Source organism: Ambystoma mexicanum, chromosome 8, assembly GCF_040938575.1.
Source record: "Ambystoma mexicanum isolate Mex_15411 chromosome 8, UKY_AmexF1_1, whole genome shotgun sequence".
Classification (NCBI taxonomy): domain Eukaryota; kingdom Metazoa; phylum Chordata; class Amphibia; order Caudata; family Ambystomatidae; genus Ambystoma; species Ambystoma mexicanum.
In genome coordinates this window covers 1,564,584,001-1,564,600,160 of record NC_090929.1, presented here as the reverse complement: position 1 = coordinate 1,564,600,160, position 16,160 = coordinate 1,564,584,001, and positions in this window count along the sequence as shown.

Genomic DNA, 16,160 nt, shown 5'->3' with positions numbered 1-16,160 from the left:
GTGCGGGGGCAAGTCCAACTTGACCGCTACTGGGTTTACTATGGTAGTGATGGAATAGGGACCAAGGTATCTTGGGTTGAATGTGCGTGGCCCTTTTAGAGATAGATATTTGGTGGATAACCAGACTTGATCCCCTACTTGATAGTGAGGGGCTTCCTTCCCATGTTGATCTGCTCCTTTCTTGTATTGTTCTTTAGCCCTTTGAAGGTGAGAAACAGCTTCCTTAAAGGCTTGGGTGATTGTAGAATGCAGGTAGTCTACTGCTGGTGTTTCAAGATCTTGGAGGGGATCCAATTCCGAGGTTCGAGGGTGACTGCCGTACAAAAGAAAAAACGGGGTTTTCCCAGTTCCCGAATGGACAGAGTTATTGTAGGCATACTCGGCTATCCAAAGGATATCTTTCCAAGTTTTTTCAGTTTGTTGCAGCATGCAGCGTAAATACTGTTCCAGAGTTTGATTGGTCCTCTCGGTTTGTCCGTCGGTCTGAGGGTGGTGACTGGTCGATAGTCTCACATCAATTTGAGCCGACCGACAGCAACTTCGCCAAAAATGAGAAATAAATTGACTACCTCGATCCGAAATTAGAACCGAAGGAAAACCGTGCAGTCGGACGATGTTTTCGAGAAATTCTCGGGCCAGAGTTGCTGCTGTTGGCAAGCCTTTGAGCGGAATGAAATGCGCCATCTTGGAGAATAAGTCCACGATTACTAGAATCGTATTGTATCCGGAGCATGGAGGTAGATCGGTGATGAAGTCCATAGAAAGCGTATGCCAAGGGCGAGGTGGGATGTCAATAGGGCGTAAGAGGCCTGCTGGTCTTTCCTTTTGACTCTTGTTTTGGGCGCATACTCCACAGGACATTATAAAGTCTCTGATATCTTTTTTCCAAGACGGCCACCAGAAGTAGCGCTTGATCTTTTCTGAGGTCTTGGCTATACCGGGATGACCTTCCATTAAAGAGTCGTGATAACAAGAGATTACTTTTTTCTGTAAATCTGTGCTGGGTAGGTATAATCATTCTTGGAAATACAATAAGTTGTCCTTTACTGCAAAGTCCTTTCCCTGCAGATGCCAATTCTGTATGTCTGCTGGAGTTACAAGTTGCCTGGCTTTATCCTTAACTTCCTCTATGGATTCTGTGGCGATTACATACAGAATTCTTTGTTCGGGAATGATTGGTACAGGTTTAGGGTTGACCAAGTGTTCTTCCACTCCCATCCGAGAAAGGGCATCGGCTTTACCGTTCTTTGTACCAGGTCGATAGGTAATTATGAAGTCAAACTCGGCAAAGAATAATGCCCAACGGAGTTGTCTAGAGGATTGGGCTTTTGCGGTCTTCAAATATTGCAGGTTTCGGTGATCCGTAATCACAGTAACGGTGTGTCGGGCCCCCAGCAGATAATGCCGCCAAGCCTTAAAGGCGGACTTGATAGCCAGAAGTTCCTTGTCAGTAATCGTGTAATTGATTTCAGGAGGCGAGAATTTGCGGGACCAAAATGCCACGGGATGCAACTGATTGGTTACCGGGTCCTTTTGTGATAGAACTGCCCCCATGGCAAGGCTTGAAGCATCAGTTTCCACGATGTAGGGGAGTTCGGGGCGAGGGTGTTTTAAGATTGGTGCAGAGATAAATTTAGTCTTCAAATCTTGGAAAGCTTGTTCCGCCTCGGTAGACCATTCAAAACGTTTGTTTTTCTTTAACAAGGCAGTGATGGGCTGGACTATTCGAGAGAATTCGGGGATAAACCTGCGGTAAAAGTTAGCGAAGCCTAACATGCTTTGCACACCTTTTACGGAGGATGGTGATGGCCATTTGAGAACTGCATCGACCTTCTTTGAATCCATACACACTCCGCCAGGTGATAATATGAATCCCAAGAATTCAACTTCAGTCACGTTGAAAACACATTTTTCCAACTTAGCGAAAAGTTTGTGTTGACGCAATCTTTCGAGGACCATTTTCACGTGTTTCCGATGTTCAGATTCCGATGAAGAATAAACGAGGATGTCGTCAATGTAAACAGCAACACATACATCTATGAGCTCTCTGAGGACATCGTTCATAAAATATTGAAAGGCGGCCGGGGCATTGCAAAGTCCGAAGGGCATGACCTGATATTCAAATAGCCCATACTTGGTGCGGAAGGCCGTCTTCCATTCATCGCCCTCTTTTACTCGTACCAAGTGGTAAGCTCCTCTAAGATCCAGCTTTGTATATATGCATGCTTTTCTGACTTGGTCCAGGAGTTCAGGGATCAAAGGTAACGGATATCTATTCTTAACGGTGATCTGGTTCAGGGAGCGATAATCGATACAAGTTCTAAGGTCTCCTTCCTTTTTTGGAACGAAGAACAAAGCTGAAGAAGCAGGGGACTTGGAAGGACGAATAAACCCATTTGCCAGGTATTGATCCAGGTATTGTCGAAGGTGAAGGTTCTCAGGCTCGGTGAGGGCATAAATTCTACTACAAGGAGGAGTAGATCCAGGTATCAGGTCTATCTGGCAGTCATAAGACCTATGAGGAGGTAGAGAGTTAGCCTGATCCTTCCGGAAAACATCTTGGTATTCTAGGTATTCGGGAGGTAACTGGGGAGTCTCTGAAGAAATTGCGGCCAGTGCAACACCAGGTGGAGGGTGACAAGTAGAGACACATTCTGGAAACTGGACCGTTCTTGCTCGCCAATCGATCAGAGGATTGTGTTTCTCTAACCAAGGTATTCCTAGAATAATCTGAAACTGAGGGGCCTTGATCACATCGAACACGATCTTCTCATGGTGTCCATCTTGACTTACTAGCGTCACCTCTTGAGTGGTATGCGTTACTGGCCCGGAGGCTATCTCCGTACCATCCACCGTAGTAATGACGTCCTTTACAGCCTTGGGACAAAGAGTTAGATTCATCCTCAAAACCATTTCATGATCCACATAATTGCCGATGGCACCGCTGTCGACGTAAGCTTCAATTGCATGTAATCGATCCGGATTATCAGGGCTAATGAGGACCATAGGTATCACGAAATGCGAGGTCACGGAACAGGTTTTCACGCTCGGCAAGAGGACCTCTATTCTTGTCGGGCGAGGTCGTTTCCCTGCTCAGAGTTTGTAACTTTGGTAACTGCAGCTCCTACTGCCTTCTTGGCAGGTTTCACCGGACAGTCTCGAAGAAAGTGCCCTGAGTTTCCGCAATATAGGCATAATTGCAACTGTTTCCTCCTTTCCCGCTCCCTTTGTGTTAGAGGACCTTTCAGACCCCCTATTTGCATGGGTTCCCCGGAGTCTACTCCTTTGGAAGGAGTTGGCGGTTTGGAAAATACTCGAGCATCAAACTTGGAACGATCGGCCTTCCTGTTCTGCAGCCTGTGATCTATTTGAACGACCAAGTCTATATAATCCGAACAGTCTTGTGGGGGATTCACTACTTGGGCTAAAACGTCTTTGAGCTCTCCACGTAGACCTCTATAAAACAGCGTAATCCTTTTGTCCTCAGGCCATTGAGTTTCCACTATTAGTCTATTGAAAGATGCAATATAAGCCAAAAGGTCTTGATTACCCTGTCGCAACGAAAGAAGCTCATTGTCCAAGGCCTGCCCCTGTGAATGTCTTGCGAACAGTTTTTCCATACTAAACTGAAAGGCTTGAAAATCATGGAGAACCGGATCATCTTGATTAACTAGAGGGATCGACCAGTCTGCCGCATTGCCACTAAGGTACGAAAGTACAAAAGCTACTTTTGCTTGATCAGTTGGAAAGGCTGCTGGCCGGCATAAGAAGTGCAACCGGCACTGATTGATAAATACTGCAAACCTCTTTGGGTCACCAGAAAATCGTTCGGGCGGAGCCAGAGGTACATTCCCAGGTAGTTTGATCTGCACTGGATTCATAGAGGATGTTGAAGGAAGATTTGCCCCTGATGCGGGTAACGGGGTCTGTCCGGCTTGTGACTGTAGCACTTGTCTAGCAAGATTGTCTGTTCTCTCCTTGGAAATAATTAGTTCCCTTCTTAGAGCATTCGTTTCCTGACGAGCTGCATGCACTTCTGCCCTTAGTTCCCCAAGTAACCGGGCTAGGGGGTCAGTATCCGAGGTTTCCATAGCGCCTGGGCGAGAGTTTTGCGGTAGGCTTTGCGTTCTGTAACGCTCACCTGATTCTCGCAGAGGCGCCGGTCTTGACTGGGCGACTACCGTATCTTCAAAGGTGATGTGTTGCACCCGGTTGGCTCTTTGGGCTGGACCTCTGTGCACTGTATGCCTGACGTGTAGAGTAAGATGTCTGCAGATAGAAAATATGGGGTTAATGAACTGGGGTTATTGGGGTGTCCCTATCTCTTTCCTCTTCTCCTCTCCTGTAGACCCCCAAAGGTTAACGCTCTCACCTTAGGTAAGTGAATGCCGAGCTCTCCATCTGCCTCGGGGCAGGGTGCTATAACCAGTTTCTTCACTGGATAGGTAGCGCAGGCCTCTTGACTTCAGAGGACTGCTGTCCGTCGTTTACTGCACGAACGGTAAGTTTCGAGTCATTCAAATGTCTTTAAAGTCTTTAGTAATGATGTCTCTTGTTTTGCAGGGTTCCGGCGATGGCGGATGACGGGCTGAAGTGAGTTGAAGATGGAGCCCGTGTGATGAATAGAAACGCCTGGAAGCACGTAAGTAAGCGCTTGTTGCCTGCTTCACTATGCGCTCTAACTGTCTTTTTATTTTGCAGGTACGAGTTCGGAGCGGCTGCAGGGTGCCGGAATACCCACTGGATTAGATGTGGAAAGGAGTAATGGCACGTGAGTATCAAAGTTCCCCAATGTCTTTAAACGCACCTTGTTTTGTCTTTCAGATGCGGGATGCAGCGCCGAAGGCCTCCGGAGCGTGCAAAGAGTTGGTAAACTTTTGTCTTTCAGATGCCGGAATGCAGTGTGAAGACCTCCGGAGCGCACGAAGAGTAGGTAAGCCTTTGCCTTTCAGATGCCGGAATGCTAACCTGTTCTTTCTTGTCTTTATAGGTGTTGCTGAAGACTGGATTCAGGATGGTAAGCCTTTGCCTTTCAGATGCCGGAATGCTAACCTGTTCTTTCTTGTCTTTATAGGTGTTGCTGAAGACTGGATTCAGGATGGTAAGCCTTTTTCCTTAGGCCCAGGACCGGATGCAGAAGACACGATGAGCGTTCTGCTGCAGAGGTTGCAGAATAACGCAAAGCAAGATTCATCCACCGGGTGTGGTTTAAATAGCCTCCTGTAGTGCTTAGGTGTCTCCTTCCACAGCCACGCCTAAGTAAGAAAAGAGTTCCTGGTAAGAAAAGAGTTCCTGCCTTCCAGAAGAGTTCCAGTGTTCTGAATCTAGGGAGTGGCTCCAGCCCCACCCAACAGGAAAAGTAGTTCCAAACAGAAGAGGATCAGAGGCTCAACTGGCAGGCAAGTAAGCAGCATGGTCTGCTGAAGGTAAGTCCACCCAAGCATTATGAGCCCGGCGCTTCCAGCGCTGGGACTGGGCATATTTATGAGCCTGGTGCCACTGGCGCCAGGACTGGGTCCAAAAGGTCCCAATTGGGACTGGTTGGCACTCGGAACCTGGGTTATGGATCTGCTTCCAAGGGAGTTGGGAAAACCCTGACCTTTTGGAAGCAGAGATCATGACATGTTTTAATCGGAAGATATTTTCCTCGTTCACGTGAATAATATTTTCCTCATTCACGTGAATAAGTCCAATAGTCTTATATTGTGTGGGCACCATTGTTCTTTATATTCTTTTTGAAGGAATTCCAGTACACCTCCCCAGTCCTCTCGGAATTTCCCATAATCCCCTTGGATGTTATACGTTATTAGTTCTAGAGCCAGATGTGACCAGACTCTTCGCGTCAAATCAACAACCAATGGTGGGGTTTCGTGTTTCCAGTTTCTAGCAATTTCCAACCATGCTTCTATTAGGAGGCCCATAAAATGTATTTTCTGCGGGGTAGTTAGCGTTTTGTCTTTTGGATCCCAAAAGCCCCCTAGCCATATTTCTTCTCCCAGGTGTTCTGTTCCCTGGAACATTCCCATCATTTGATTTTTTATCTCTCCCCAGTATGGTCTTATCCTCGGGCAGTCCCACCAGATATGTTTCCAATCTCCCAGCCCACCACACTTTCTCCAACAGTTATTCGGGGAGGTAGCATACATCTTATTCAGTTTCTCCGGTGTATAGTGCCATTGCACCATCATCTTCACCCACATTTCTCTCGTTTGAATGGCTCTTGTCAGTTTTGGCATCAAGCCCCACAAGTATTCCCACCTCTCTTTGTAGAGTGCGTAGCCCAGGGTTTTCTCCCATTTCTTCATATATAGCCATGTGGTAGGTTCCTTCAGTGCATTAATAAATTTGTAAGTGTTGGAAACAAATTTACGAGATCCAGAGTGTGTCATGATGTAGTTCTCAAAGGGGGTCAAGTCCCTAGTCAGTGCTTCTTTTATACGTGGAGTGCTCAGCAAATATAATGCACTGATGATGGCAAAATGAAGTAAATCCTTGGGTCCAACTGATATGCAACCTGCTATTGCAGTGTCATCCTTTTTTGGCGATCTGTAAATCGCCTGAATGTGTACAATCAAGACACGTATCAAAGAGAATTTAATTTCCCAAATTATAAAAATGGACCCAAAAGAACAACCATCCTTGTATAGGCTAATGTATCCTTATAGACTGAAATCAAAAAATAGGGCTCCTGGTGTGGAACCTATTCTACCCAGGAGGGTTAACTAGGAAAACAAAAGATACAAATGAATAGGTCCAAGGATGCTAGGCTCAGAACAACACCTCCACATGTATTATCAAACTCTGCATTGCTAAGGAAGGAATCACTCTTCAATAGTATGTTGTAGAGATAAATCTCATTTTTTTATATTAAAGTTGTGTGCAAAAAGACATAAATCCAACATTTAGAGAAATTAAGACATCAAAATGGTTTGCTAAAAGAGAACAATCAGACAAAAAAACAGAAAGATATTTACAACACACAGTGCCAAAAAAACATTTTTTGGGACAATCTCCAAATTGTGTGTGTGTAACAAACCCGACTCCTATTAGGATTTGCCAAGAAATTCACATATTGCAGTGTACATATTCAAGTCAACATTTGTGGAAAACACATAGAACAATGGTGGGTACACAAAATTATTTTTCTTGCGTAAACAGCATTAATGTGCTGTAGTTTTGGGGGGAGTAGTGCGTCTACACCAGGTGTTTCAGCCGTTTCTAGTTGGGCTAGGCGTGCCTCATCTTTATTATTATTATTGCGGGTTAATGACCTGCCACAAAGTTATGCACTGAGGCAAAGCCTAGGGCCATACGTTGGGGAAGGATCATTATCCCAAGTGGTAATGACCCATCTCAAGATTTTCAAGGTTACTAGCACATGGTGATAGTAGCAATACATGTTGTGGAGTTTTGGTGGTGAAGTAAAAACGTTACTTTAATAGTGAGCAAAGTAAATAGTCAAACTCACTTAGTGTATTAAATATGTTTTTTTTGTTTTTAAGTTACAAGGTTGTCTTCATGATTTAAGCATTTTATTTGCAAATTTAGTGAAACTGGAGTGGGTTTAACATGAGCATGCATTAGATGTCATGTAAAAGTAAACGGTTTATCTATAAGAAAGTAAAGGCATTTTCTGATCTTTTAGTTCTCTCTCTGGAGTGTTAAATAGGATGTTGTCGTGAAAAAAAGGTCCTCCTAGAAAGGAAGTTTCTTGTTGAAAGAAACATTGCCTGGAAATTGCATTGTGGTTTCCCTGTTCGCTTTTGAAATTAAAATGTTCAGAATGCAGGCAATACCAGTAGTTATTGACTGCGCTCTGAACATTCTGATTGATTGAGAGGAGGTCAATAACAAACTCCATGTGCTAATATCTCTTATTGACAGTCTGGCCAACGTTCTCTAAAGATGTATACCAGCCAATCTGGATAGATCAGTGTCTGAAATGTTCTCACGTCCAAAACTCAAGCTGGGTCCAAACAAAATGCATGCACTCATGAGTTGGTATGCCTGGGAGAATACACAAAGGCTAGGAGTGGCAACATGTATCATAGACACGTCTGCAGATTTTAAGCCAGTTACCCTTGCAGATCTGTGGAGTAAAATGAGAAAAACAGGTCTCAATGGGAACTGACCATCCTCATTGCTTTCTATGAGGAGATAAGGACATAGGCTTGCCTGGGGAGGTATGACGCTAGAATGAGCCACAGCCTTATTATGGATAGGTCTCAAGCAGGTTTGGCGCTATTCCTTTTCAACATGTATATGGATGACTTTCCATATGCCCTTTTGGACATTTATGATGTTCTACCACGCAATGAGGGAGGCCCGAACCCGCGCCCAGTTTCAATGGATGATAAAAGTTTTTTCTCAAAGACTCTTGTTGGGGTAATGATGAAAGTACAATTTCTCTCCCACGAGTGATCCTTCGTTGCACAAGAACTATTGCGGGCACACTTACTATCAGCCTCTCTATGCACGAGAACGGACGGACTGCTGTTTGCACAATAGCTCTCTTTAGGAATGATACTAGATGAATAATTATGCAGGGTGCATGATTCTCGCCAGACGACCCATTTTGAGGCATGATCACTCTTTGGACAACACCATCAAATTATTTTGCCGATGAAGCAAAAATTATTACTGTTTCACCAAAACACCCAGCAAAATGTGTTTCAAACGTGTATTTTCACCACATCATGCAAAGTGGCGGAGTGGCAGAGAGTGGTAGTCCTGCAGTCTACTTTCTGTTTTGGTCTGCTTTCCCTGTCCACCCTTACCTGAAGGAGGATCTACACCATAAAGACTTGGAGCTACCGCGGAGCGGCGGAGAGTGGCAGTCCTGCAGTCTACTTTCTGTTTTGGTCTGCTTTCCCTGTCCACCCTTACCTGAAGGAGGAGCTACACCATAAAGAATTGGAGCTACCGCGGAGCGGATGCGGAGTGGCGGAGAGTGGCAGTCCTGCAGTCTACTTTCTGTTTTGGTCTGCTTTCCCTGTCCACCCTTACCTGAAGGAGGAGCTACACCATAAAGACTTGGAGCTACCGCGGAGCGGACGCGGAGTGGCGGAGAGTGGCAGTCCTGCAGTCATGGCTGGCATGACTGGACTGACGGCCTCCCCACAGACTCCTCCAGAGGAAGAAAATGGGTGCTTAAAAAGTCTGTGCCCTCGTCCACACCTTGACAAACTCCCCCAAGAAGAAGCTCTAAACTCACCTAGCACCTCAGCCCTCACTACCAAATCCGCTAAAACCGTTGGAAACAAAGTTTTCAAACCACCCACACGGACTTCAAGTAAAAGCCTGTGGCCTATATCAAATGGCTCTCAGCCCACAACTGATCCCCCTTTGAAACCAACTGAGGAGCACGAAACGCCTGTCATTCATTCTCAGCAAGCAAACAAGGACACAATCTCCAGACCAAGAAACACGATCCCACCTGCTATGTCTCTCCCCGCTAGCTTACCGGCCTGCCCCGGATGGGGTGCTGTGTCTGCAGTCGAGGAGCAGACCTCTCGCAGGCCTGGGTCCGCGCCTTGGTCCCTGCAGTTAGCAGTGGAGAATCCGGAGATCCCTCCAACCTCATTGGACCCCTCCGCCTGCCCTGGCGTGGAGACAGTGCTGGGCCCGGCAGAGGAGGCAGCCGGAGACCCGAAACCACGTCAGGCTGCCACGGAGCCAGTGGCCTGCAACGCACCCGCAGCCCCTCGCACAGTCCTCGCCCTCGTACACGTGGAGGGTGAGGGCACAGAGCCGCGAGAATTGTGCGAGGAATGGAGGGAGGTGCCCTGGCTCATGCCTGCTGCTGCCGTGAAGCATCGGCTGCATGCCCTCCCTGCGACGTCATCAGAGCAGGAGCTCTCTGACACCTTTGAAGATCCTGCGCCACGCCTCTCAGAGGCGCAACCTACAGAAAACAATAAAACAAACCCAACGAATTTAAAAAAACGTCTGCGCCAAGTACAAACAACGTCTAAAAGGAAAAGAAAAAGACACTTTAAAGACAACACTCTCTCTCAAAATAATGCAAAAACACAAAAAAATACCACAAACATGAAAGTAAGCATACCTACAGACAGAATCACAAATGAGAAGAATACAAGAACAAAACTCTCTCCATTATCGACGCTGACAACGTTTTTCCAGAAAAAAAAGCAAAACGGGTGGAGCTGCACAGGTGCATTATACGAGCTTACGGACGCCGAATTACTGGACGCAGTGCATGACCTACAACCACTCAGTAAGCACAGAAAAATTGATGAAAACAAAAAGATCACACCAATCCCCTCAAAAACCAAGCTACCTCCCACAGAAAAAAAAGCCCCTCTACCTACCAACTTGGAAACCAGTTATATACCAGATAAAACAATCAGCACAGTGATTCCCGACGACTTCATCTCCGGCCAAATTCCACTCTCATCTCATACCACACCCCCTTCACCTCTTCCACTAATCAGCCCCCCAATCCCATCCACAAATGAGCTACAACAGGCTACGGAGCCTGAGATCGCTCCAATTGCTGTACAGAACAAGAAACAAACCGCCGTCCCATCTTCTCTTCCAATGTCATCACTACTTTTCCCAGTCTCACAGGACATAATAGCTTCACCACCTAACTCGCCTACTGAACAGCGAAGCCTAAATCAACAGGAGATAGAAGAGCAAAGAGAATTCAACAAAACCGGTCACACAAATCGACCGCCCCAAGAATCTAGAGACAAAAGGAAATCATATCATGCCTATGATCCACGCTACGATAGATCGAGCTTCTACATCCCCTCCACTCCTACACATGGGCCAAGCAGAAAATCCTCTGCAGCTACAAATGAAACACCTTCAATAAAACCGGATCTACTTTCATATATGTCAGCACTAACAATTGCCTTAGTCCCCTTCACCAAGCTCTATGAATCATTACACGACACACTAAAGGAGCATACAGTACTCCAAGCCATGATTCATACGAAACTTATTTTTCTTGAAGGCCATGTTACAGCTCAAAAAGACACGAAAAAAATGTCCTGCACAAACTTGGCTGACATAAACGCATGCCTCCAGACAATAGAATCGACCTTGAACCTTTTATAAAAACGATCATCAGAAAATGGATCAGCTATCCAACCTAACGCTCCCACACCACTCATTGATCTCATAGCTGGAAATCCACACAAAAATATGGCAGCTGAAAAATGACTCTGATCCCCAAACAAACCCAACAGCTCCCATCCCAATCTACAAATGGATCAATCACCAATATCGTCCTTGTAATCGACGACGGAGAAAACAAAAGTAAAGCAGCAAAAGTCCCAATGGAGCAACCTTATTCAATCTTTGACCCAAATAGACCCAAAAACCCAAACAATCCTTCTGCCTCAGATGCCACTAACAAAACTCCTCTTCCAAAAAAAAAAACCTCCAAGCTGGGTCCTAAACCTGCTGCAATACTTATGAGACAACAGACTTCTCAAAATAAATTATCCCAACAGATTGATGTCCCAACGAGCCCTCAACCCTCACTCACAAACCAAACCAAGTCACCAGGAGCTCACCGATAACATCTGAGGACTTCCTGCTAAATTCTGACCTGATAAATCTCGCAGAGCATTCGGACACTACACCCGGTATGGGCTCTTCATCTTATCCACAAGAAGAAAATACCAGCCCTTCTAAATTGGATGCGCAAATCAAGGATCCAATGACTAACACTAACCCCAAAGAATTAGAAAACTCACAGATCTTCTTAACCCTGGAAGAACGTCGACAGAAGATTGAACGCTTAGGACCTAACAAACAGAATCAAATAAAACCAGTATGCAACCCAGATTCGTCAGCATGAAGGATGACCAAAAAAAACGAAAATCAAGAACAGAAAGATACAACAGTACCCAACGAGAGCGCTCAAATGAACCTGATCGACTGATTGCTGCAAAACACTCGCCTGAATCATTACGAAGAAATCGTAAACGAAGAAACAGTTCAAGACAAAATACCGCCTATCCTACTCGACACCAATACTCCACAACAAATACACAATATAATTCTACCAAATCTGGAAACCTGACGGAGAAATGGATCCTTAAGCTAGAACAAACGAAAGACAACAGAGATGAAGTCAGACTAAATAGAAGAGGTGTCTTGACCTTGATACATCTTATTCCAAAGCTGACTCAAATTATATCAGACGATTTGAGGATTGCTGAACCGAACCACTACCAGGGAAGGGCAATGCGCTACCTTCATATTACCTCAAGACAAATTAAAAACAAACTGATCGACCGAGAAAGAGACTTTCGAAGCCTGGGGTATCATCTGTCACAGCATAGAAATACCTCTGAACACTCAAGTCCCATAAATACTGAACTCACACTGAAAAAGCTGCAAAATAACAGCAAAACCGCTCATCATTCAAGACCTAAACACAATACAAATGTCAGCTCACATGAACGTAGACACTCGTATCGAAACACCTCAGTGACTGCACATCAAAACTCAAATGTGCAACCATCGATTCAGACCCAAGCTTCACCTCAATCTATTCGAACTTCAACCAGACCAGACGACGCTATCAAAGAAAACCAGGAAACAAAAATAGCCTTCCGCAAAGAACGTCATGATCAGCACAAGAACCTCACCAAAAACCATTCATCCAGTACAAGACCTCCCTCCAACATCTGAAACCAAAAAATCGACTTCATCCAGCTTTTGGGCATGGCTCCCAAAGGCACTGGCAACACATCGATCGAAGTAGCAACTCATGGACAGGACCAATCTTCTAGACTCGACGAATACACAAAAGAGCGCAACTCGTGAGCTTAAACTTGAATCATGGAACACTAGAGGCTTTAAACACCTAACCTCACCCAGTGACGTCATTCTGGGATCAGCCGATTTGTGGTGTTTCCAGGAAACTTGGCTGACCAAAACTCCATCACTCGACGGCATTGACCTCCGCCTGGCTCCGACATCAAAACGCCCAGTTGGTCGACCATCCTCGGGCCTGCTTACCGCATGCCGCATCAGCAGTCGCTTGGCAATAACAGACATCATCGTCTCAAACTATTCATTACTCGCATTACTGCTAACATGGAAACTCTCCTCTCCTAACGAGACATTTCAACAGACGATTCCTGTGGCAGTATTAAACGTCTATTGGAACCCCGCTCCAATTGATCAAAAAAACTTTTTGGCCCTAATTGAAACCACGGTTGATGAAGTACGAACCACCCATAATACCACCACATCATAATATGTTGCGATCTAAACGCCCTCTGAACCCAGAATCCTGCCAAAGACAAAACACTGAGTGAACGACGAGGCGAATCGTGGATCAAATTGATGAATTCAAGACATCTTCACAACCTGGACACAGTATAGAAAAGCAATACCCGTCCTCCACAGGGCCGAACAACAAATCGGCATCAACCATTGACTACACCTTCGTGTCTGAACCTATTCTATTCTTAATAACCCCTTTTGACGTCAACCAAACTACATCCAGCGATCACAATATCCTGATGACCACATGGAAAACATTACTCACCAGCCAGGATAAGATGGAGGTCGGACTTGAACAAAATAACCAAAGAAACAGACTGCGCCTCACAGCGCAAAGTATAAAAGAACTTACAAATCGGTACGCAAAAACAACTGACGTACCCAAACTCGAGGCTACAGACTACGCCCCTTTGCTAATCTCATATAAGACGCAGAAAGGCAATCTTAACAAAAACCTTCAAACACCAACTCATTCATATGACAAACTCCTGGTCCTAGGACGCTGCGCCTTCAGGAAAGCAAAAAGATATGCAGCAACACTCCCCATGACCAAAAGAGCAATAGCTATCAAAGAAATAATGAGAGAATACAAATCTTGGGTGAGAAGACACAGATGGACACTACAACAACAAGATGCCGAAACCATGCTGAAAGCCATCTGCTCCAACAACTCGAAAGAATTGTGGTCACTACTGAACAAAACATCTTCAACCACTGGCCCAGAAATTATGAACTCCATCGATGAAACCGCCTGGGCTGCTCACTTTAGATCACTCTTCGAGCTGCCAGACACTCCATCAGAATATGTGCTTCTACAATCATCGACGACTGACCTAGATGATATCTGTGACATTATCAGAAAACTGAACAAATCTCGAGCCCCTGGCCCCGATGGAATCACCAATTTTGACCTAAAATCACATCCTGTCGAATGGGCTAAATTTATAAGAATTGTGTTCACACGATGCGTGACTGCACAATCGATTCCTCCAACATGGCTGTCCGCAATAGTGGTCCCGATTTACAAAAAAGGTGACAAACAAGACCTCACAAACTATCGACCTATTGCCTTATTAGACCCTATAGGGAAAGTCTTCGGCTCTCTTCTCCTGAAAAAATTCCAATCTTGGGCCTCACGTGCCCCATGTAATGACAAATCCAAGCTGGTTTCAAAAAAACACTAGGAACCACGATCAACATCTTTCTCTTAACCATCTTAAAAAACAAAGTAAAAGACGGGCACCCAAAAGTGTATACGGCTTTCATAGACTTCTCTAAAGCCTTCGATAGAGTCGACCGCGCCAGACTCTGGCAGAAATTATCTACCTGGGGCTGTCCAAGCAACATCCTAAATCCGATCAAAGCACTCCACACGGATACCAACATTAAAGTGAGACTAAATCAGCAAGGCAGTCTATCTACTCAAATCAACACAAAAAGAGGAGTGAAACAGGGCTGTCCGCTGGCTCTGGCCCTCTTCATTGCTTACATGGGAGATTATCAACACTCTGAAGCTCTGATCAGATCCTTTACACCAAAAATAGCACAAACTAGCATCAGCAGATTACTATGCGCGGACGACCTTATACTACTGGATTTGACGCCCATAGGTCTTCAACGCCAGCTCACCAATCTACAATTATTCTGCACAGAGAACAATCTAGAAATCAACATCGAAAAAACTAAAATCATGGTGATGGAGCGCACAGCCAAAACACAGGACAAGTCCAACTGGTTCCTAGAAAAAAACAAAATTGAAAGAGTAAAGACCTTCAAATATCTGGGCATAATATTGGATAATTCAGCAAAGGACATGGCTATGCAAGAATCTCTGTTTGACAAAGTTCGAAGCCTAGCAACAAAAGGCAAAGCAATAGATAGAAAATTTGGCAAATTTTCCACCATTCCACTACTGAACTTCTACAAACAAAAGGCGGTCCCCACTATAACATATGGAGCAGAATCTATACCATGCTTACCTAAGACTCTCTGGCCTAAACTAGAAGCTTACTTCTGGAGGACGACTCTTGGCCTACCTGATTCAACCCTTATCACACTGATACGCCGAGAACTCAGTCTGCTCTCCCTGCAAGGCACGGTGGACTGCAACACACTGATGCTCTACAGAAAATTTATTCTACCTAATTGCTCCTTCCTCCATGAGCTGGCGCTCAAAGAAATTCTAGGGGGAAGTTCACAATGCTAAACCAATGGAAAGAAGAAAATCAAGCCATACTGAAATCCATTGAATGCACAGAAGATGATCTGATCAATAACCCCACAAGAGTAACCAAAAAAATAAAAGAAATGGACTGGATCCACACCCTAGATGTAGCAACCGAATACAAACTTGTCTCTCACTTGCCCCAGGTATGGAAGAAACGAGATGACCTTCAGAACTATATCAAAAAATTTCCAAGCAGAGCGGCACGCAACCTCATAATGAGAGCAAGACTAAACCTTTTAGACACCAACAAAATTCGCCATATAAGAAACCAATCTCTGACTAACATCTGCAGATTCTGTGGCAAAGAGAAAGAGACTATTCACCATCTTTTACTGTCTTGCCCAAGTTTGACGGACAGTCGACACCCCTACATGAAATACATCTGTCAACATTCAGCAGTAACTGATGAAGAAACATGGTGGAAAAGGATGATTAGTGGTGATCGCACATCTTGCCAACTAGCAACATTCAAGATCCTTCACACCCTAATCGAAAAACTTGCCTCAAAACAACATGAAAATTAAGACTTTCTTACCTACTGGAACGACCTTCTTCTCCTCAATACCACTCAAAATAGCCAGAAATGTAAGATTTAAATCAAAGAGACTAAACATGACTAAAGAAACAAAGAGCAAAGATGTTGTAAAAATCAAATTCTTTG